Source organism: Myxine glutinosa, chromosome 2 (genome assembly GCF_964187855.1).
Source record: "Myxine glutinosa chromosome 2, kmMyxGlut1.1, whole genome shotgun sequence".
NCBI lineage: Eukaryota > Metazoa > Chordata > Myxini > Myxiniformes > Myxinidae > Myxine > Myxine glutinosa.
This window is the reverse complement of record NC_136262.1, coordinates 15,437,034-15,460,706: the sequence shown is the minus strand read 5'-3', so window position 1 is coordinate 15,460,706 and position 23,673 is coordinate 15,437,034. Positions and strand designations below refer to the sequence as shown.

Here is a 23,673-nt window from a genome sequence, read left to right as displayed (position 1 = left end):
TGAGTAGTGAGTGTGTGGATCAGCGCGAATGCGCTTGGGGAGAGAAGGGTGCAGGTGGCACCAGGTGTGAGAGCACAGGTGTGCAGGTACAGGTGTGTGGAGAGAGTTGGAGTGAGTGGTACGGAGTGGTGTGCATGGTGCGAAGGTGTGGATGGGGGAAGAGTGGACCCCTTTCACGAGTACCCGGGGCGGGTAGTGTAAGTGTTAGGTAGAGGGTGCAGGTAAATTGTGGTTGGATATTGGCATTTGTGGTGCGGTTGCAGAATGGTGTTGTGAATGGGTGCATTAGTGTTGTGGAAATGGCTGGGCGTGTAGCCTGTTAGTGTGTGTAGTTGGTTGGGCACTCCACCACTGTGAGGATGTCGGCCAGGTGAGGCCGCAGGTGGGCTCTGGGAGCCGGTAGTTGTGAGTGGGTGCCTGAGGATCCCGGGTGTGGATCGGGCAGCCCAGTGCCAGAGAGGGCACGGAGTGGGGAGAGAGCCAGAGGGCCTTCCCCTGGTAGTTAGGTTAGGGTAAGGAGCAGGTAAGCTCGGAGGCAACTGCAGTGGTGGAGGTGTGCAGGTGGGTAGACCCACTGGGAGAGGTACACGTCGCAGCCCAGAAATTGTACGAGGGCACCGGGAGATGAATCGGGGGAGTGAGACCCCAAATTGAAGAGCACCACAGTTTGGCCAATGGGAATTGGTTTTTAGAACCCATAGTGTAAGAGGGCCAATGGTTTGGCCGGAGAAAGACCCCGGGTAGTGTAAAGTTGTTAAAGTCATTTAGGCGATAGTTAGGATTGATGAACCTGTCGCACCATACGCAGCCACTTACCTGTGGTGATGATGATGACTCCACACCTGTGTTTTCTTTGTTTTGTGCAGGAAATGAGATTGCTGTGAGGATTTGTGAGACGCATCACGACGTGGATGAGACATTGGGGTGATTCCATCTCTCCCTCCCTAGGAGGGACTGATGATGAATTGGTAATGGCAAATTTTGATGTTGAGTTGAAGATGGCAAATTTTGATGAGAGTTGAAAATGGCAAATTTGATTGGTTAGGAGGGAGAGAAGACGAATTTGGTTTATGGGAGGAACGGGGAAGACAGTAGGGATGTTTGTTGATTTGTAAAGTAGATGTTTATGGGTAGTGTTGTGTTGTGTGGATACAGTAAGGGGTAAGGGAGGGGCCATGTAGGTTACCTGGTGGGGGGGGGGGGGCGTACGATAGGAACGTACCTGTCTCACCTGGTTCCCATGTGCCCCCAGTGTGCATCACCTTACATTGCGTGCACTTTTGCGCCCTTACCACCTTACTCACTTGTTTCTTCTTTTGTCTCCCACCTCCGAGGATCTGGCTTTGGGGTAGAGAGAGAGGAGAGAGAGGTGCTGGCTGCGCAGTTGTGGGCCTGCACTTTCGCTGTTTGCTGCCGGGATCGATACACCATATGGACCGCAATGTTTGTGGCCACCCACAATGGACCGCAGTTCGTTTGCGGCCAAGCACCACCCGGGGATGGACCTATGGATCAACGTGGCACCTATGCCATACAGGTGAACCACTAATAGTTAACACCACCAAGTGCACCACAAGAAGAGCAAGAGACACCTGCAGGGTTAGGGGTTGTCGAATTTATTTTTATTCCAATGAACAATGGTGACTGCACCGATTGGTGGTGGGGTGGTGCTGTTGATGCTCGGGAAGGGTGCTCTGCACGTTATTAAAGGCCGTCGGCCACAGAGCACTCGTGGGTTGGTGTATCGATGTTGGCAAGCGCGCTCTCTCTATGCATAACATCTGCATGTGTTCCTCCAAAAACAGGTCCTGGATCGTAGTGTAAATAGCAGCGTAGTCTTGTAAATAATGCTCCCTACCGGCTGTATGTTAGTTTGAGGATTCTTTCCGGATTCGGTTATCCTGTGGGTGTGTTTCTGTGAGGAGAAGGGTGCAACGTCGCAGGGGGACATATTTACTCATTTGTGAATATCTGTAAAACTGTCGCACTCAGGGTAGAGTTAATAGTAGAGGGAACTACATTGCGTGCCACACTAAAGTAGGTAAAAATTTATCGGGTCGGGACGCCACGAGGGTAGAGAAGGGTGCAATGTTGCGAATATGGAATTTGGCCTCCATATCCGCTTGTAAATATTCCCCTATTTTCTCCAATACTCCCCAACTTTCCCCAATCCCCCATTCCCTAGTCCCATTGCATGTAAATAACAATCAGTAGAGCCGACCTTCCCCTTATTCCCCCATTGAATGTCGTGCCCAGGTCCACCGCACCACACGTAGACAACTTTCGGACATCTTCCTAGCTATTCTTATTCTATGTCAGTTAAGGCCTCGTCTCCATTAATTATGACTCTTCGTTGCACCAGAATGTGATTATATGGCATCAGTAGTGAGTTTAGGACCTTTCCCATACCTCCTCCCATCTTCTTCCCCAAACAACAACAATAACAACAACTACAACAACAATTACAACTACAACTACGACTACAACAACAGAGGGGCGGGGAGTGTGCGTCCTCACACCGGCTCGGTTACCCGCCATGACCATGCGCTCCACGGCGTTACCCCGAAGGGGCTGGCTGTCAGCTCCTCGTCAGGGGCGGAGCCAGTAACCCCCCCACGCACCCAATGAGAAGCAACGTGCCGATTCCATCTGGGGCGGAGCTAACGAGCCGAGGGCGTGTCACTCCCCGCCGGATATACGCGGCCCCGCGCCGGACGTGACGACAGATGCGCCTCAGCTTGGAGAGAGAAGCCACCGCCACCCCCAGCGCGACGATACCTCCCCGCATCTTTGGACCGGACCGGACCGTACTGTACCCTGCCCCGAGCCCAGGAGGACCTGGAGCCATCGATACCCGCTTTCCTGTCATCAACCCCCGTGTGAGTCAGCCGTTGTCCCGTTTGTCTGTCGTCTGTCCGGGGTTAATATAAGAGTGTGTCTAAGTGCCTGTCTTTCTGTGATTATACCTCTAGCCCCTGTAATCTGACCTTTCCGTACGAATATAATCTCCTCCGGAGGTCTTGAGAATTGAAACATTGGTGTCGTATTGTGTTATTGTAATCCAGCCGGGTGTCTTCTTTTTCTTATTGAGCCAGCATCGCGCGACTAGTCAACGTTCGGGCACAATCGGGTAACTGGTGCAGACGTGGTCATACCATAAAACCGCTCGGTAAATAACATCCAAGCCACGTCTGTAACAATATTAATACTAATTAAAGGTAAAAGGGGTCTTATGGATCTGGGGGTCATTTGGGACCCTCTAGGTCTTTTGGGTCCTCGGGTCTTTTGGGTCCTCGGGGTCTTTTGGGTCCTCGGGGTCTTTTGGGTCCTCGGGGTCTTTTGGGTCCTCGGGGTATTTTGGTTATTTTGGGTCATCTGGATATTTTGGGTCATCTGGATATTTTGGGTCCTTGGGTCTTTTGGGTCCTCTGGTCTTTTGGGTCCTCTGGTCTTTTGGGTCCTCTGGTCTTTTGGGTCCTCTGGTCTTTTGGGTCCTCTTGGTCTTCTGGGTCCTCAGGATCTTTTGTTTCGTCAGGGTTTTTGGGGTATTTTTGGTCTTTTGAGTCCTCTGGGGACTTTTGGATATTTGTGCCCTTGGAGTCTTCAATGTATTTAAGGTTATTGAGGATATTTAGGGTCTTGTTGGTCTTAAGGGTCTAGGTCTAAGGGGTCTCAGCAGTCCAAAGGGTCAACAGGTACATTCCGATAGCACGCAATTAATAGATTATGTAATTAATAGACAGGGTGTCACCGAGTTCAAACAGTACGTAATTAATAGATATACTGAAAAGTCATATGCCTGGAGAAGATAAACATAGGGCAATACCCCTGGGCACTCACCTGGTAGAATAAATCAGTATATTACACTGACTAAAGGTGTTTTAAACCGTATCATAGCATTTTAACCAATATCAATGGTTGCTAGAAGACAGAGCAGCATGCACAATCATACTAACCAAATCATAAGACTTTAAACAAACAAACAAACAAACAAACAAAAAACAAATTTGGGGCAACCTCCCTTAATCCCACACCCCCATACTACCTAAGACTGTTTTTTTGTTTTTTGTTTTTTTTAACGCCATGAACAAACTATGGTTCAGCACGGGTGGTGAAGGTTGTGGTCAAGTTTCATTGAAATAGTGTGTATAGTTTCAGAGAAAAAGCAAATTCCTATTTTTTTGGGGGGGGGGGGGTCAAACGAGGATTCACTTTGACTCCAGGTAGACCCTCTTAAACCACTAGTTTATTAATGCCGAAAACAAACTTTAGTCACAACACAACAAATATAATTTGTGCCAAGTTTGGTCACAATCCCATCAGCGGTTTCGGAGAAGAAGTTGCAAGTGTTTACGGACTGACGGACGGACAGACTGACTGACTGACTGACTGACTGACGGAAGACGGGCCATCACATAGGCTACCCGGAACTTCGGTCCAGGTGAGTTTAAAATGTACAGTTTCTTCTTCTTCTTCAAACAATAAAAAAAATTCTGGCTACCAGACCGTGCGACCAATCACGTTAAAATTTCAAACAAGTATTCCACTTAAGGATTAGTTCATAGTTTTGAAGTTTCACATCAATGGATGGAGCGGTTCAAGATAAATGTTTTTTTTTTTCATTTATGTTCAATCCAATACAGCTGCCAGAATATGTGACCTATGATTTATTCAAAAACACCCTGGTATTCCCAAGGATTGGGAAACACTTGTGTGAAGTTTCCACTCAACCTGTCCAGCTGTCCTGGAGGAGTTATATTTAAATGATTTAGACTTCAAAAAATCAAAACTGCCAGACCATGTGACCTATGAGGTTAAAACTTACACCCTATACCTCCCAAGGCCAGAGCATCATGTGCATGAAGCTTTGCATCGATATGGTCAGCCGTACTGGAGGAATTGTATTTTAAAGTGTTCAATCCAACCTGGCTGCCAAACCACATGACCAATGACGTCATTGATTTGCATTCTCCTCTTATGTTGTTGTGTAGAAAATGCTCAATAAATTTTAAACTGATTGGATACAGCGTTGTACTTGTCGAATTTTGACGTCATAATGAGGGCACTGATGTCATCATCATCATCAGCATTCCCGATGCGGAGTTCTTTACAATGAGCCATGTTTCAATTTTTTCCATGGAGCGGTTTTGGATATATAGAGGCCAAAAGTTTTTCAGTTTTTCCAAGATGGCACCTGTGGAAGTGTAAAATTTATGAAGCAAGTAATTTCTATGAGCTACAACCTGCTCACCTCGTGTGCAAGTGTTTTTGTGATTTCCATGCAGAAGTTGAGATTTCCTCCAGTAGGCGAATCATCTCCGACACTGACAAAATTCGTTTGCTCAAGAAAATTAAATTCTTAGTAGAGGCAATGGTAGACCACATATTGTCATGGTAAAATGATTTTTATGACTGAGGGTAATATGATTACAAATAGGGTGTTTTTTTGGAAATAATGTAATGTTAGATCGAGTATGTCTTACTGAAGTTCCATAAGCAAATTGAAGCAAAGATATTGTTTTCTTGGTAAATAATAAAATAATACAGCTGGTTCCACGATGTCTGACTAGGCATCTTTGCCCGGTAAACAAGCTTTTTTTTTTTTGCTTTTTTTTTTTTTTTTTTGTATACAGAGTCGAGGCTCGTGAAAGAGCTAACATTTATCAAACAAACAAATCAAACAAACAAGCAAACAAAGTATATAAAAAGGGGAGCGGTCGACAAGATGGGGAGAGAAGGGGAGGAAGCACACAAACACAACATTTGAGAGCAGAGACATCGGGAGATGTGTGGGAGGGAGAGGGCCTGGGGGGAGGCAGGATAGGCATAAAACGCAAGGACACCAAGGACTTCCAGGAAAGAAGTCGGCACCTCAAAAAAGTGGATTTGGGGTGAAATTAGCGGGGGTAGAAAAGATCAAGGTTTTGGAATGGGGAAGATAAGAGATGGTGGTCAACAGCCGTTTTAAAGACCTGGAGGGAGGAGTGGGATTGAAGAGAGTGAGGGAGTTTGTTCCAGAGGCGGGAGAAAAGAGGCATGAAGGAGTGAAGGTGAGCAGAGAGTCTTGATTTTGGCAGTTTAACCATAAGAGGGTTGCAGGCAGATCTTGTGCGACCTGTAGGAATATTTGGGGGACAGAGCCCAGAGAGAGCTGGGGGAGCAAGGCGGGAGAAGAGTCGGTGGAAGAAGTCGGTAGAAGCTTTCATTTTGACTGTGAATAATTGACTCAGTACGAGGTCGAAGCTAACATTGTTTTGATAAGTAAATGCAAAATACATGGTAATTATTTTGCAGAGTTGCACAAAGAGTTCCCGTTGGACAATGGAAGGTGGAGGAGTTACTCTGCGCTGGCCGATGGGGGATGGGCCCAGTGCACTTTTCTCTACTTCCACTTACAAGTTAATCTAATAGATAGTTTTATGGAATTGTCAACGTTCTCAGTAAATCTTTCAAAAGAACGATAATTAAACACTGAATCAAATAAAGCTTATAGCTTATGAGGGTTTGATAAAAGTTAGTCTTAAGTGTAAAATCCTATAAACTTATTCCAAATATCCGCCACGTACATGCAGTCTGGTAGGCTAGCTATCTCTGGCTCTCTGATCCAATATCTTTTCAGTAAAAATCTTTTGTAAGGGTATATACAGTATATAGGCTAACTAGTGGGGTCACCGGTGGGAATCCCACGGGTATGGACGTGTGTGACATTTGGACATCTTGATTTACAAGCTGCACATTAAATTTTACAAAATGGTTAAAATGGTGTAATGAACACAATTTATTTATTTCACATAATATGTGACCCCTCACTCCTCTCCACCCTCACGCCACTCCTCCTCACACTCCTCTCCAATACCTCCTCACACCCCTCTCCAATACCTCCCCACACTCCTCTCCAATACCTCCTTACACTCCTCTCCAATACCTCCTCACAATCCTCTCCAATACCTCCTCACAATCCTCTCCAATACCTCCTCACACTCCTCTCCAATACCTCCTCACACTCCTCTCCAATACCTCCTCACACTCCTCTCCAATACCTCCTCACACTCCTCTCCAATACCTCCTCACACTCCTCTCCAATACCTCCTCACACTCCTCTCCAATACCTCCTCACACTCCTCTCCAATACCTCCTCACACTCCACTCCAATACCTCCTCACACTCCTCTCCAATACCTCCTCACACTCCTCTCCAATACCTCCTCACACTCCTCTCCAATACCTCCTCACACTCCTCTCCAATACCTCCTCACACTCCTCTCCAATACCTCCTCACACTCCTCTCCAATACCTCCTCACACTCCTCTCCAATACCTCCTCACACTCCTCTCCAATACCTCCTCACACTCCTCTCCAGTCCCTCGCACTCCTCTCCAGTCCCTCGCACTCCTCTCCAGTCCCTCGCACTCCTCTCCAGTCCCTCGCACTCCTCTCCAGTCCCTCGCACTCCTCTCCAGTCCCTCGCACTCCTCTCCAGTCCTTCGCACTCCTCTCCAGTCCTTCGCACTCCTCTCCAGTCCTTCGCACTCCTCTCCAGTCCTTCGCACTCCTCTCCAGTCCTTCGCACTCCTCTCCAGTCCTTCGCACTCCTCTCCAGTCCTTCGCACTCCTCTCCAGTCCTTCGCACTCCTCTCCAGTCCTTCGCACTCCTCTCCAGTCCTTCGCACTCCTCTCCAGTCCTTCGCACTCCTCTCCAGTCCTTCGCACTCCTCTCCAGTCCTTCGCAGTCCTCTCCAGTCCTTCGCACTCCTCTCCAGTCCTTCGCACTCCTCTCAAATCCCTCGCACTCCTCTCCAATCCCTCGCACTCCTCTCCAATCCCTCGCACTCCTCTCCAATCCCTCGCACTCCTCTCCAATCCCTCGCACTCCTCTCCAGTCCCTCGCACTCCTCTCCAGTCCTTCGCACTCCTCTCCCGTCCTTCGCACTCCTCTCCCGTCCTTCGCACTCCTCTCCCGTCCTTCGCACTCCTCTCCAGTCCTTTGCACTCCTCTCCAATCCCTCGCACTCCTCTCCAATCCCTCGCACTCCTCTCCAGTCCCTCGCACTCCTCTCCAGTCCCTCGCACTCCTCTCCAGTCCTTCGCACTCCTCTCCAGTCCTTCGCACTCCTCTCCAGTCCTTCGCACTCCTCTCCAGTCCTTCGCACTCCTCTCAAATCCCTCGCACTCCTCTCAAATCCCTCACACTCCTCTCAAATCCCTCACACTCCTCTCAAATCCCTCACACTCCTCTCAAATCCCTCACACTCCTCTCAAATCCCTCACACTCCTCTCAAATCCCTCACACTCCTCTCAAATTCCTCACACTCCCCTCCAATCGCCCCTCACTTGACTCTCCAATCGCGCCTCACTCTCCTCTCCAATCGCGCCTCACTCCTCTCTAATCGCTCCTCACTCTCCAACCCCTCCTCACACTCCTCTCCAACACCTCCTCACACTCCTCTCCAACACCTCCTCACACCCCTCCCCAACACCTCCTCACACTCCTCCCCAACACCTCCTCACACTCCTCTCCAACACCTCCTCACACTCCTCTCCAACACCTCCTCACACTCCTCTCCAATCCCTCCTCACACTCCTCTCCAATCCCTCCTCACACTCCTCTCCAATCCCTCCTCACACTCCTCTCCAATTCCTCCCCACACTCCTCTCCAATCCCTCCCTCCTCTCCAATCCCTCACACTCCTCTCCAATCCCTCACAATCCTCTCCAATCCCTCACACTCCTCTCAAATCCCTCACACTCCTCTCAAATCCCTCACACTCCTCTCAAATCCCTCACACTCGTCTTCAATTCCTCATACTCCCCTCCAATCGCGCCTCACTCTCCTCTCCAATCGCTCCTCACTCTCAAACCCCTAGCTCCTCTCCAACACCTCCTCACACTCCTCTCCAACACCTCCTCACACTCCTCCCCAACACCTCCTCACTCCTCTCCAATGCCTCCTCACACTCCTCTTCAAACTCCTCTCCAATCCCTCCTCACACTCCTCTCCAATCCCTCACACTCCTCTCCAATCCCTCACACTCGTCTTCAATTCCTCATACTCTCATCCAATCGCGCCTCACTCCCCTCTCCAATCGCGCCTCACTCTCCTCTCCAATCGCTCCTCACTCTCCTCTCCAATCGCTCCTCACTCTCCTCTCCAATCGCTCCTCAATCTCCTCTCCAATCGCTCCTCACTCTCCTCTCCAATCGCTCCTCACTCTCCTCTCCAATCGCTCCTCACTCTCCTCTCCAATCGCTCCTCACTCTCCTCTCCAATCGCTCCTCACTCTCCAACCCCTCGCTCCTCTCCAACACCTCCCCTCGCTCCTCTCCAACACCTCCCCTCGCTCCTCTCCAACACCTCCCCTCGCTCCTCTCCAACACCTCCCCTCGCTCCTCTCCAACACCTCCCCTCGCTCCTCTCCAACACCTCCCCTCGCTCCTCTCCAACACCTCCCCTCGCTCCTCTCCAACACCTCCCCTCGCTCCTCTCCAACACCTCCCCTCGCTCCTCTCCAACACCTCCCCTCGCTCCTCTCCAACACCTCCCCTCGCTCCTCTCCAACACCTCCCCTCGCTCCTCTCCAACACCTCCCCTCGCTCCTCTCCAACACCTCCTCGCACTCCTCTCCAACACCTCCTCGCACTCCTCTCCAACACCTCCTCGCACTCCTCTCCAACACCTCCTCGCACTCCTCTCCAACACCTCCTCGCACCCCTCTCCAACACCTCCTCGCACGCCTCTCCAACACCTCCTCGCACCCCTCTCCAACACCTCCTCGCACCCCTCTCCAACACCTCCTCGCACCCCTCTCCAACACCTCCTCGCACCCCTCTCCAACATCACCTCGCACCCCTCTCCAACACCTCCTCGCACTCCTCTCCAACACCTCCTCGCACTCCTCTCCAACACCTCCTCGCACTCCTCTCCAACACCTCCTCGCACGCCTCTCCAACACCTCCTCGCACTCCTCTCCAACACCTCCTCGCACTCCTCTCCAACACCTCCTCGCACTCCTCTCCAACACCTCCTCGCACTCCTCTCCAACACCTCCTCGCACCCCTCTCCAATACCTCCTCGCACTCCTCTCCAATACCTCCTCGCACTCCTCTCCAATACCTCCTCGCACTCCTCTCCAATACCTCCTCGCACTCCTCTCCAATACCTCCTCGCACTCCTCTCCAATACCTCCTCGCACCCCTCTCACTCCTCTCCAATACCTCCTCGCACTCCTCTCCAATACCTCCTCGCACTCCTCTCCAATACCTCCTCGCACTCCTCTCCAATACCTCCTCGCACTCCTCTCCAATACCTCCTCGCACTCCTCTCCAATACCTCCTCGCACTCCTCTCCAATACCTCCTCGCACTCCTCTCCAATACCTCCTCGCACTCCTCTCCAATACCTCCTCGCACTCCTCTCCAATACCTCCTCGCACTCCTCTCCAATACCTCCTCGCACTCCTCTCCAATACCTCCTCGCACACCTCTCCAATACCTCCTCGCACTCCTCTCCAATACCTCCTCGCACTCCTCTCCAATACCTCCTCACACTCCTCTACAACCCCTCACACTCCTCTACAACCCCTCACACTCCTCTACAACCCCTCACACTCCTCTACAACCCCTCACACTCCTCTACAACCCCTCACACTCCTCGCCAACCCCTCACACTCCTCGCCAACCCCTCACACTCCTCGCCAACCCCTCACACTCCTCGCCAACCCCTCACACTCCTCGCCAACGCCTCACACTCCTCACCAACCCCTCACACTACTCTTCAAGCCCTCACACTCCTCTCCAATACGCCCTCACACTCCTCTCCAATACCTCCTCACACTCCTCTCCAATACCTCCTCACACTCCTCTCCAATACCTCCTCACACTCCTCTCCAATACCTCCTCACACTCCTCTCCAATACCTCCTCACACTCCTCTCCAATACAATCGGCTCTCACTCTCCGCTCCAATCGCCCCTCACTCTCCGCTCCAATTGGCCCTCACTCTCCACTCCAATCGGTCCTCACTCTCCACTCCAATCGGTCCTCACTCTCCGCTCCAATCAGCCCTCACTCTCCAACTCCTTGCTCCTCACTGTCCAACCCCTAGCTCCTCGCTCTCCATCCCCTAGCTCCTCGCTCTCCATCCCCTATCTCCTCGCTCTCCAACCCCTCGCTCCTCGCTCTCCAACCCCTCGCTCCTCGCTCTCCAACCCCTCGCTCCTCGCTCTCCAACCCCTCGCTCCTCGCTCTCCAACCCCTCGCTCCTCGTCTCCAACCCCTCGCTCCTCACTCTCCAACCCCTCGCTCCTCACTCTCCAACCCCTCCCTCCTCACTCTCCAACCCCTCACTCCTCTCCAACCCCTCGCTCCTCTCCAACCCTCCTCATCGTTGTTGCAGCAGCATTCTGTGCGGTTCTCCCGTCTCGTGCGGTCTCTGTGCGGTTCTTGCTACATCCTGTTCAAGTCTGCATTGACGTTCGTCGACGGACTCGTTCGCCCGTCTCATTCGTTTTCTTGCTACATCCTGTTCAAGTCTGCGTTCTTCATCGACCGTCGCATTCATTTTGGAAATGGAAGTTTCCACGCAACGCATGAATTGTCACGATCCTCAAGAGGAAGTGTCTCGTAATTATCAAATGACAAATGGCAAGTAAATTACATTGTGAAAATTAAAGATTTCAAATAAACCTATTTAAAGTGTATGCGCACATAACTAATAAAAAAAAAACGAAGAAATATCTCTCGGTAATTTCCTGAAACATATTTTACTTCCGGATAATAATGTTGAATGAAATAAGAAAGAACGAAGATATATATGTCGTTTTTGTGCCGACTCTCATAAAAGGTAAAAGTAATACATCTTAACGGAAAAGAAAAAGCGAATTTTTAATATATGTCGACATTTCCCCCGAATGTTATTTTAGGCGCTGCATTTTCGTGTATCATCGTGGCGCGATTTTTATAAATATATCTCGGCAATTTCCCGTGTGTGCGTGAATGTACTCAATTATTTCTGACACCGAGTCTAAAACCATCGATAAAAATTAAATCAGATGGTGAATTCGAGATAATATCGTGAGGGTGACTCTCAATGAATGGGCTTTAGTTTACAGGCCTTTGAGAATTCATTTCGTTCTATAAACGGAAACTTTTTTGGGATTCTCTTCCCGTTTTTTTTCAACCGAGTCTAACACTATGTTAGCGACTGTTAAAAATGAAATGATATATCGAATTAGAATTGAAATAAACCTGTGTGAGAGAGAAAGACAGCACGGGCCTAACTAAACAGGCCTCAAAGCCATTCGAGGTAATAAAATGGTGGATATTTGTTTTCATGAAGCCTCTCCAAGAATGGGTGGAGCTATGGGTGGAGCTACTCTGCAAACGGAATAAGCCACACCCCCAGACAGACTGACAGAATCACCTTCGCCTATTATAATATAGATACCTCTTATATATGATTTTGACTTATGAGGGAAAAGGTGAGTTTGCAGGTTGACAAAGGATGTGGTTGTCATAGCTACTGAGTGACCTATTGATTAAATAAGGACTTTCTTATTTAATTGCATGCCTGTTTGAAGTTTTAACATGACTTATTAAAACTCATGTTACTATTGTGTTAATTTCCAATATGGTATGATAATGCTTGTTTCTAAGATAATATTTAAAAGTTTAAATTAGTAAATATATATAAAGTTGTTGTAGTTACATTCTTTACATGTGATTGAGAGAACCTTGGCGCCGCAGAGTCTCGAAGAACATATCTTCTTCATTAAGGAGATTTTAATATGCATTCCTCAAACAGCGGGATATCCCTCTGCTCAATATTTCACTCGACCAATCACATTGTATCCCTCGATCCTTGCTCCCTCCCACCTACACTTTGCCTAACCAATCCTACTGCTCTCCTCCCCTCTCTTGCTCCTCCCACTTCAACTTGTATAAAGGTCAGGACTGACGTCAAAATATTAGGATTATCACTGGGTTTGTAATGTTGTAAATGTTGTACTTAGGATGTTTCACTTGGCTGGTCGATTCTGTATGTTTACACTGTATGTTGACTGTATACTGTGCATGCTACTGTATCCTTATGATGTTTCCTTTGATGTACATCTCTATTGTACCAGGATTTTCACTTGGGACTTTCTGTGAATCTTGCAATGTGCTTTTGTGAATTGTAGTATGCTCTTCTTGGTTGATAAAGGTTATTGTTTTGGTGCTGTGTATTTCCTTGTAGACAGAAAGTGTTGTCCTCCTTGGGAATTAAAATTTGTGATTCTTCTTCTGACAAAAGTTATGGACATTGAATTTCTTGATTCATCTATTACATACTGACTAAAAAATATCTCTATCACGCCTGTACCACGTGACCCATGACGTCTCAGTTATCATAAGAAAAAACTAAATGAGAAGGCGCATGCGCATGGCTCAGATAGTGGGTACACTTTACTATAAATAAAATAAAAAAACCACCTTTAGAGGTCATTTTTCCCCGCAAAGCGGGGGTTGGCCTTTTTCGGGAACCGTGGTTGTTGTTGTTTTTCGGTCCCCTTTTTGAAGCCATGTTTTACGGCCGGATGCCCTTCCTGACGCCAACCCTTTTTGCCGCCTTTAACGACAAACAGGGAATTACCAGTGAACTGGTACTCAATTAGCCGACCTCGGAAGGATGACAGGCTGAGTCAACCCCCCCTGGCGTTAATTCAGCAATCTACTGGGATTCGAACCCAGGATCCTAGGATCCTAAGCCGGCACCCTAGCCGCTACACCAACACCAGGGTTAAAATGTTGTGATCGGTACACTTTACTATGCTTGCATGAATTCCCCCAGAAAATAAAAATGAGGTGCCTAGATACAAAACTAATTGTCAGATGTGAAGGCAGACACCTTGGTGGACCTGTAGAATCCAGCAATACAAATGATTTTAATTATGATTTTTATAATATGAATATAAGTACGTCAAAAAATGGCCTTTATAATAAAACGAAATGTTACATTTGTGCTCTTTAAAATGTTTTTCTCATTGCATGTGTCGTTCCTGTTGAATATTTTCAATGTAGTTACTCTTAAAATACAACTGGATGTCACTACTATGTGTTGATCATGTTTTGTGTTCAACAGTCAAGTTTCCAATGCGTTGTAGGTCCGCCAGAAAAACAAGATTCGCACATAACGCTTGGTGTCCGTTGCAACAGAGAAAATGGGGGAGCCAAGGCTGATATTGTTTCCTTAAATTTCCGTCCCAAATATGGCCTTATTTATTGAAAATAAGTGGGAAAACAAGAAGAGAAAAAGAGGAGGTCAATGTTGTGATCGGAAAATAAAAAATCTGGACAAATAAAATTCTTCGCAATTTTTGTGTCAGCCCCGTCACGTGCGTATCACTCTCTCCTCATCCGAACAATAGATCGCCGACTTCGGAAAATCATGCTTGTTTACCAAGTTTCCTGCTCGGTGAAAACAATAAGACCACACATGCGCGCTTGCAAACTATCATTCTCCGGCAAGCTCAGCATTCGTCTGCGTGTCCGTGTCTCCTCACTAGCGTGACGTGCGAATCAGAGTTTACAATTTCGACTTCCGGAGCTCGCCGTCGTCCGATCATTCTTCACTTTAACCAGTAGTTGAATGTTTTCAGTTGAATAAAGACCTGCAAGGTAAGAATTATTAATCTACTTTATTACCGAAAGGAAAGTTTTGTTAAAACTCTAAAGAAATTGCATGAATTTTTACGATATATTGTGCAGTAGTTCATGGCTTTTCTGTTTAATTTTCCTCATGCCTCTCTTGGTTGGCTCGTGCTGACGCATGTTACGCGCCATTGTGAAGATCAACATCGTCCCGATATTGTTCTCGACTGAGTTTCTCTCATGAAGTACTGCTTTTCATTTTGTGAGGCAAAAATAATTTGTCGCCATGAATAAAAATGTGTGTTTCAAGGTAAATTTAAGCTATCATATTCGGCACGTCACGCTGACACCAAAGTTGTATTTCATTTGTACAGATCGATGACGAGGGCCACGAGTTAGAAGTCGTCTTCCTGAGGAACCGTCAAACTTATTTTACTTATCCGGATGTACAGGATGCAGCATGGGTGCCATTTGGATCCATTGTTCAAAAACTTCCGCCACCTACTATTGATGGTCGCGGTCGCCACACATTCTCACACTGACAAACAGATAAAGAGTACAAAGGATATAAAATAGACGATGTTAAAATGTAGTAAGGGAAACATATGAAAATCTGTTAGCTAAATTGTTACCAAAAAATTTCTTCACCAATATGTTTGTAAAGGTGTGTAATAACATGTGTTAAAATGTTGAAGGTCAACTCCCGTGGGAAACCCAGAAAAAAAGCTGTTGAATTCGGGTAACGAAAAATTATTTTCGAGAATTTTTTTTTTTTAAATCGGCCCTTAAGTAACTTATGAGGGGTCAAATAAGGGTTTTTCATGATTCTGAGTTGATTGTTAACATTTATATTTCACCACAGACACTCCTTTGTGGAAAAATAATTTCTAAATATATCTCATTTTCTACTTTGCAGGACATGGAGTCTAGCAATATGGATGAAGACGTTACTCCACCTGTGCTCAATTGCTTCATCTGTGCACGCTCGGATACACCAGCTGAAAGGCTCATACAGGCAACTCCAAAGGGATACTCAACTTTATTGAAACAAGCAGAAACTGTCGAAAATGTTACTGTTGTGGAACATATGAAGGAGGCTCAAAAGGAAGGAAAACTGAGGTACCACCAGAAGTGTAAAAATGATCTGTACAACAACTTTGTTGCAACCACCAAGAAGTCAGCTCAAGCATCAAAGGCAGAGAAAGAGTCATCAAAGTTGAAGAGAAGACGCACTACTTGTGAGTTCAGTTCATCAACTGGCTGCAGTTCTAGAAGATCACAGTCAGTTGACCTCCTGTATAAGGATGTATGCATTCTTTGCAACCAACCAGCCCAGCTCTACAAAAATAATCCAGCACAAGCTAGAAAGAAATACAGAGTGCCAGATAATTTGACTGCAGATACACTGAAGGCAAGCTTGCTGAAGACAGCACGGAGTCGCGGGGATGACTGGGGCACTGAAGTCACTGGACGCCTGGAAGGGATCAACGACTTGGTAGCAGAAGAAACACTGTACCATTTGCGATGCAAACTTATGTTTGCGAGAGGTGACAGTTTGTCCAAGACTGATGAGGAAGGAAAAAGGAAGAGAGGACAGAGGAGTATTGATGAGGAGCGAGAGGCAGTTTTTATTGAATTCTGCGAATGGTTAGACTCAGAATTAGAGCATGGGGTAATGAACATGGACCAAGTCCATGAAAAGCTGCAGGAGTTTGATCAGTCACCAGAGAAGAGCCTTTCTTATTCAAAGCATTGGCTAAAGATAAAACTTCTAGAGAAATACGAAGACACCTTGTATTTCACAACACAGGAAAGAAGGGCAGATGTACTCTGTCTCAAAGATGGCACCGACAATATTCTGCGAGCGCATCATGCTAATCTTGACCATGGAGATGAGAAGACTCAGATCATAAAGACGGCACTCAAGTTCATATCCAATGATATTGCCTTGATTGATTTAGGTCCAAAGTCATACCCCACCACACACAGTATGACTGACATCGATAGTCAGCTGACACTTGTTCCTGCAAGCCTTCAGATGTTCTTGAGACCGATTGTCAAGACAGACGAAAGAGTTGCCGTTTGGGGGCAGAATTTTATTAAGGCCTGTCGACCTCGGTCTGGAGTATTGCCACACCAAATGGGGCTTGCCATACAACTTGATCATAGATTTGGGTCAAAATGGATGCTCAACAAGTTCCACCGGCTGGGATACACTGAGTCTTACCAAGACGGAGACACAAAACTACAAATACTGCTTCCTTAATAGTAGGAGTGGAGATGATGTTCCAGATACTTCTGGCACTCTTGACACCATTGTGGAGGAAACCGATGAACAGATCAATGATGAGGTTGCGGTTGATGCTGCGCTTGAGGATCAATCAGTGATGACAGCCAAAGTGCCAGCCAGTGAAAGTGAATTGTCAAGTAATGATCAGGTGGTCTTTATGGAGGTTGGGGAAACAAACAATGCAGTCACTCAGTTTGTTGGAGACAATATAGATTTAAACATTGTCTCTATTCACGGAAACACTCCCTTTCACTCAATGGGTTGGATCGAAGTCACCTCTCCGGCACCACCTTTGCCAGATCCACAGACAACAGCAGCTTTCCCCCGGGTGAAGTTGAAGGCACTCGACAAAGCTAAGATCCTGAGAGGAACTGAAGTAAAGATTATTCCATTTACGACCAGGAAACAGATAGGAACGAACGCGATCACGTTTCTCCCCCTCGCTGAGCTTTCCTCCTCCCTGGCTCATGATCAGCCATGGACATTTACCATGGACGAGATACTACATTGGGTGAAATTCGGTACAACATGTTCTCAAGGAAGGCAGCGGCAGGAGTGATCAAACCAGAGACTCTACCTCCAACAGAGGGTGCAGCTGCACAACATTCACTCCGTGCCTACCTGCAGACCCGGGACTGGATCCTTCTACAGAGCATGTCTCTGAACCCCAGTGACTATGGATGGACAATAGGTGTGCATGGGTATGAGCCAGTTCCAACACTGGACCCCACGGCTCCTGAGGAGCTATTGCAGTTCACGAGCTGTAATTGTCATGGAGATTGCAGCAACCGGCGATGCAGCTGCAAGAAGAATGGGGTCACGTGCATCTCGGCCTGTGGAGTCTGTAATGGCATTACATGCAGAAACTGCAGTCATGATGTTATTGAGTCTGAAGAAGACATAGACAATGACTGTTGAAACTTCTGACATTGTGAATGAGAAATAACTCTTGAGTATTATATATGTATGTGAAATAAAAGCTACTTTGTGTGTAAATGTAAAAGTGAAAATATAAATGTTAACAATCAACTCAGAATCATGAAAAACCCTTATTTGACCCCTCATAAGTTACTTAAGGGCCGATTTAAAAAAAAAAATTTCTCGAAAATAATTTTTCGGTACCCGAATTCAACAGCTTTTTTTCTGGGTTTCCCACAGGAGTTGAACTTCAACATTTTAACACATGTTATTACACACCTTTACAAACATATTGGTGAAGAAATTTTTTGGTAACAATTTAGTTAACAGATTTGTGAAATATCTCATAAAATGCCCTTACTAATGGTTAAATGCAACAAACTGCAACTTGGTAAAGTTGTTTGGTAGAGTTGTTTGGTAAAGTTGTTTGGTAAAGTTGTTTGGTAAAGTTGTTTGGTAGTGTTGTTTGGTAGAGTTGTTTGGTAGAGTTCTTTTGTAGCGTTGTTTGGTAAAGTTGTTTGGTAAAGTTGTTTGGTAAAGTTGTTTGGTAGAGTTGTTTGGTAAAGTTGTTTGGTAAAGTTGTTTGGTAGAGTTCTTTTGTAGAGTTGTTTGGTAAAGTTGTTTGGTAAAGTTGTTTGGTAAAGTTGTTTGGTAAAGTTGTTTGGTAAAGTTGTTTGGTAGAGTTGTTTCAACACCATATGTGAGGATAAGGTACTGTTATTAATATCTAGCTCATGGTGATGTTGAAATTGGTCATATTAGCCAAAGAATTTCAATTGGGTTAAAGTGTAACATTACAACATCAAGTTTGGTGTCCGAGTTATGTGCACGTCCTCGACACATCTTTTCATGTTTCTGGAAATATATTGACTTTTTCGGGTCCATTAAAATACTTCCAAATGTGTGTGTATTCTCCTATGTCTTTCTAACAATTTTACACTCATTTTGCTGAACACTTTTCTTTTTTTTTTCTAAGTATGCATATTGTGTGTTGTTGGCACATGCTGGTGATATGCACATAACGTTGTCCAAATTTCATTTGCCCAAAATTTTGAGACTGAAGCAAATTTAATGAAATTTTTTTTTGAGCATGATGCCCATAGTGATCAAGATTGAGCTTCATATTACATTAAAAAAAAAAACACACACACACTGCAAATAACCGATTAAAGTGGACACCGAGTTGTGTGCATATCAATATAAGCCTGTATCGAGTGTGTTGTATGTCTTCGCTAATAACTTTTTAACCGAACATGCTGCAGATCTGAATTTCTAGATTTAGATACTTAAATACACTTACATTAACATAATAGGTTGCATTTTACATTCCCTTGAACAACATATTTTGCCCTTAATGTAACAATGGGTGTACCCACTATCTGAGCCATGCTCGCATACTATGGCGAAAACTGTGTCAATAAACCAACAGTTGCCGAGAAATAGAATTTTGAAGGGAAAAAAACCCAAACAATTTAGGCGTAATAATAATAACCATAGGGGAAATACCCCCGGCGCTCACCTGGTAGAAAAAACAGTATACTGCACTGACTAAGGGTATTGTAAACCAATTTCAATGGTTGCTGGAAGACAGGAGGGCATGTAGAATCATACTAACATAATCATAAGACTTTAAACAAACAAAAAAAACTATTTTGGGGGGTAACCCCCCCCCCCCCCCTCCTCAGACCCAAATTTTTCTAATGCCTTGAACATACATTTGGTACATCATGGGTGATAAAGGTTGTGGTGAAGTTTCATCAAAATCGCGTGTGTAGTTTCTGAGAAGAAAGCAAATATATTTTGGGGGGTAACCCCCCCTAGACCCCCAAAGGTGGATTTTTTTAATGCCGTGAACAAACTTTGGTACTTCACTGGTGATGAAGGTTGTGGTCAAGTTTGATCGAAATAATGTGTGTCGTTTCAGAGTAAAAAGCAAATTCCTATCTTGGGGGGTCAAACCTGGACCCACTTTGACCCCTGGTAAACCCCCTTAGACCCTGATTTTTTTAATGCCGTAAACAATCTTTAGTTACAACAAAACAAATATCATTTGTGCCAAATTTGGTCGCAATCACATCAGCGGTTTCGGAGAAGAAGTTTCAAGTGCTTGCTCGAAGGTACAAATGTGGCCATCCAGCAGTTATCGTTCTTCTTCACTCAATCGACATGCATGCATCACTAAACGATGAGTTTCAGGAACGGTAACGATGTAAAAAGGTAATATATGCAACATGTCCGTGTTGATGCTGTTGGTCTTGCTACCCTCACCTTAGGAGAGGGTAAAGCATTTGAGTCCGTTTGTTTATTACTTGGAAAAAAAAAAAAAAATTGCAAGTATGTTGCTCACTCCGGTTTGTGTGTTTGTTTGTTTGTGTGTTTTTGTTTGTTTGTTACTTTGCTTTTGTTACTTGTTTGTTACTGTATTTGTTACTGTGTTTGTTACTTGGCCAAAAAAAATAAAAAATTTGCAAGTATGTTGATCACTCCGGTTTGTGTTTGTTTGTTTGTGTGTTTTTGTTTGTTTGTTACTTTGCTTTTGTTACTTGTTTGTTACTGTGTTTACTGTGTTTGTTACTTGGCCAAAAAAAATAAAAAATTTGCAAGTATGTTGATCACTCCGGTTTGTGTTTGTTTGTTTGTGTGTTTTTGTTTGTTTGTTACTTTGCTTTTGTTACTTTTTTGTTACTGTGTTTACTGTGTTTGTTACTTGGCAAAAAAAAAAATTGCAAGTATGTTGATCACTCCGGTTTGTGTGTTTGTGTGTGTTTGTTTGTCTGTCCGCTCACTTATACTTGCCTACAGGTCACAATTTGAAACCGATCTTCACGAAACTTCACCAAATGGTAGAGTTTGTGGTCCGACAAAATGCTATATATCTTTGAGGTCAAAAGGTCAAAAGCCCAACATAGGCCAAAGGTCAACCACTTTTTTCACATTTCTAAAATCCTCAATTTTCATCCGATTGACCTGAAATTTGAATAGGATTTACAAATTGGCTAACTGAATTCAACCACCAACCATTTTGAGATCAGCTTAGGCCAAAAGGTCAACATAGGACAAAGATCAACCGCTTTTTTTGAACTTTAAAAATCCTCAATTTTCATCAGATTGACTTGGAATTTGAATGTGATTTTCATATCGGCGAACTGAATTCAACCACCAACTATTTTTGAGATCAGCATAGGCCAAAAGGTCAACATAGGCCAAAGGTCAACAACAATTTCAAAGTTATAAAATCCTCAATTTTCATCCGATTGACTTGGAATTTGAATGTGATTTTCATATCGGCGAACTGAATTCAACCACCAACAATTTTGAGATCGGTGTAGGCCAAAAGGTCAACATAGGCCAAAGGTCAACCACTTTTTTCAACTTTCTAAAATCCTCAATTTGAATCCGATTGACTTGAAATTTAAATGTGATTTTCATATCGGCTAACTGAATTCAACCACCAACTATTTGTGAGGTCAAAAGGATGCTCTACTTACTGAGTGCCATTCTGCTTTGTTCTCTTTTGCCAAGTGTCGCTCTATGAGTGTGATTTTTTCATTTGTTAGTGTGTTTGTCTGTCCGCTCACTTATACTTGCCTACAGGACACAATTTTAAAACGATCTTCACGAAACTTCACCAAATGGTAGAGTTCGTGGTCCGACAAAATCCTATATATTTTTGGGGTCAAAAGGTCAACATAGGCCAAAGGTCAACCACTTTTTTTCAAATTTCTCAAATCCTCAATTTTCATCCGATTGACTTGAAATTTGAAAAGGATTGTCATATCAGCTAACTGAATCCAACCACCCACCATTTTTGAGATCAACATACGTCATAAGGTCAACATAGGCCAAAGGTCAACCAATTTTTTCAAATTTCTAAAATCCTGTTTTCATTCGATTGACTTGAAATTTGAAAAGGATTTTCATATCAGGTTAGTGAAACCAACCACCAACTATTTGAGGTCAAAAGGTCAACTATCATAGGCCAAAAGGTCAACATAGACCAAATTTCTAAAATTGTCAAACTTCATCCGATTAACTCAAACTTTGAAGACGATTTGCACATCAGGTCACTGAATTCAATCACTAATTATTTTTGAGGTCAAAAGGATGCTCTACCGAGTGCCATTCTACTTTGTTCTGTTTTGCCAAGTGTTACTCTATGAGTGATTTTTCATCTGTCTGTTTGGCTTTGTCCGCACAGAATAAATATAATTTTCTCTGCAACCATTGGTCCGATTGACAGGAAATTTTCACTATAGGTGCAACTCCACCTGCAGAATTTTACAATGATAATTATGCCGTCATAGGTCACGTGGTTCAGCCGCCATCTTGGAAAAAACGAAAAACGTTGCACCACTATATCTCCGAAAGAGCTGAATAGAAAAAATTGAGACATGGCTCATTGTAAAGAACTCTCCATATATAAAAATGAATGATCGTTTTAAGGCCATCTCCATGGGGAATAAAATATGTTAATGATGTCATAAGTGCCTCCATTATGACATCATAATTCGAGAAGTACAAAACTTCATCCGATCAAGATGAAATTTCTTGAGCATAATATAGGAATAAATTAGTGGAGGAAAAAAAAATGACGTCATCTGTCACGTGGTTCAGCCGCCATATTTGTTTTAACACAAAAGCCTTAAAAACCACTGAAAATACATCCTGGCGAGGGTTTGCAATCTCTTGTTTTATTTGTAGTTTTCTTTTAAAATGCCTTCATGGTGCAATGCCAGATTGGGGTGGTGGAGTGACATGGAAGAGTGCACGTGCTGTGGTTGTCATTATTTGTACAGTACGTACTCACTACTCACCAATATCGTGGATGTGGATGTGGACGTGGACATGGAGACCCCAGAGTGTGTCACATGGATGTGTAGATTCCACAGTGTATGCCACATGGGTGCGGATGTGGACATGGAGATCCCACAGTTTCACATGGATGTGGACATGGAGATCCCACAGTGTATGCCACATGGGTGCGGATGTGGACATGGAGATCCCACAGTGTATGTCACATGGAGGTGGACGTGGAAATGGAAATCCCACAGTTTCACATGGATGTGGATGTGGCGATCCCACAGTGTATGTCGCATGGACGTGGCCATGGAAGTCCCAACGTGTATATCACAATATCACATGGATGTGGACATGGAAATCCCAAAGTGTATGTCACATGGACGACGTGGACATGGAAATCCCACAGTGTAAGTCACATGGATATGGAGATCCCACAGTGAAAGTCCCATGGAAGTGGACATGAAGATCCCAGAGTGTAAGTCACATGGACGTGGATATCCCAGAGTGTGTGTCACAAGGACGTGGATATCCCAGAGTGTAAGTCACAGGGACGTGGATATCCCAGAGTGCAAGTCACAGGGACGTGGATATCCCAGAATGTAAGTCACATGGACGTGGACGTGGACATGGACATGGACATGGAGATCCCAAAGTGTATGTCACATGGACGTGGATATCCCAGAGTGCAAGTCACATGTACGTGGATATCCCAGAGTGTAAGTCACATGGACGTGGATATTCCAGAGGGTAAGTCACATGGACGTGGATATCCCAGAGTGTATGTCACATGGACGTGGATATCCCAGAGTGTATGTCACATGGACGTGGATATCCCAGAGTGTAAGTCACATGGACGTGGATATCCCAGAGTGTAAGTCACAATAGCAAGTCGTTTGACAGCTATGGCGTGTAAATAAACCCGGGGATACAAACCATGTAAACAAATCCGGAGATCCAAAACCATGTAAATAAAGCGAGTGCGCCGGTTTACCGCTCTCGTATAATCCGGGGTGTATTCAGTTACCAAGCGCTCGCCAAACCGG

At 45.2% G+C, this 23,673-nt stretch overlaps 1 protein-coding gene across 1 annotated transcript in view; it reads right to left on the bottom strand.

Moving 5' to 3' along the window:
* The window catches only part of LOC137422006 (ubiquitin-conjugating enzyme E2 R1), a 43,692-nt gene that overhangs the window by 19,364 nt on the left and 655 nt on the right, over positions 1–23,673 (bottom strand). The gene's annotated exons all lie outside the window — the stretch shown is intronic.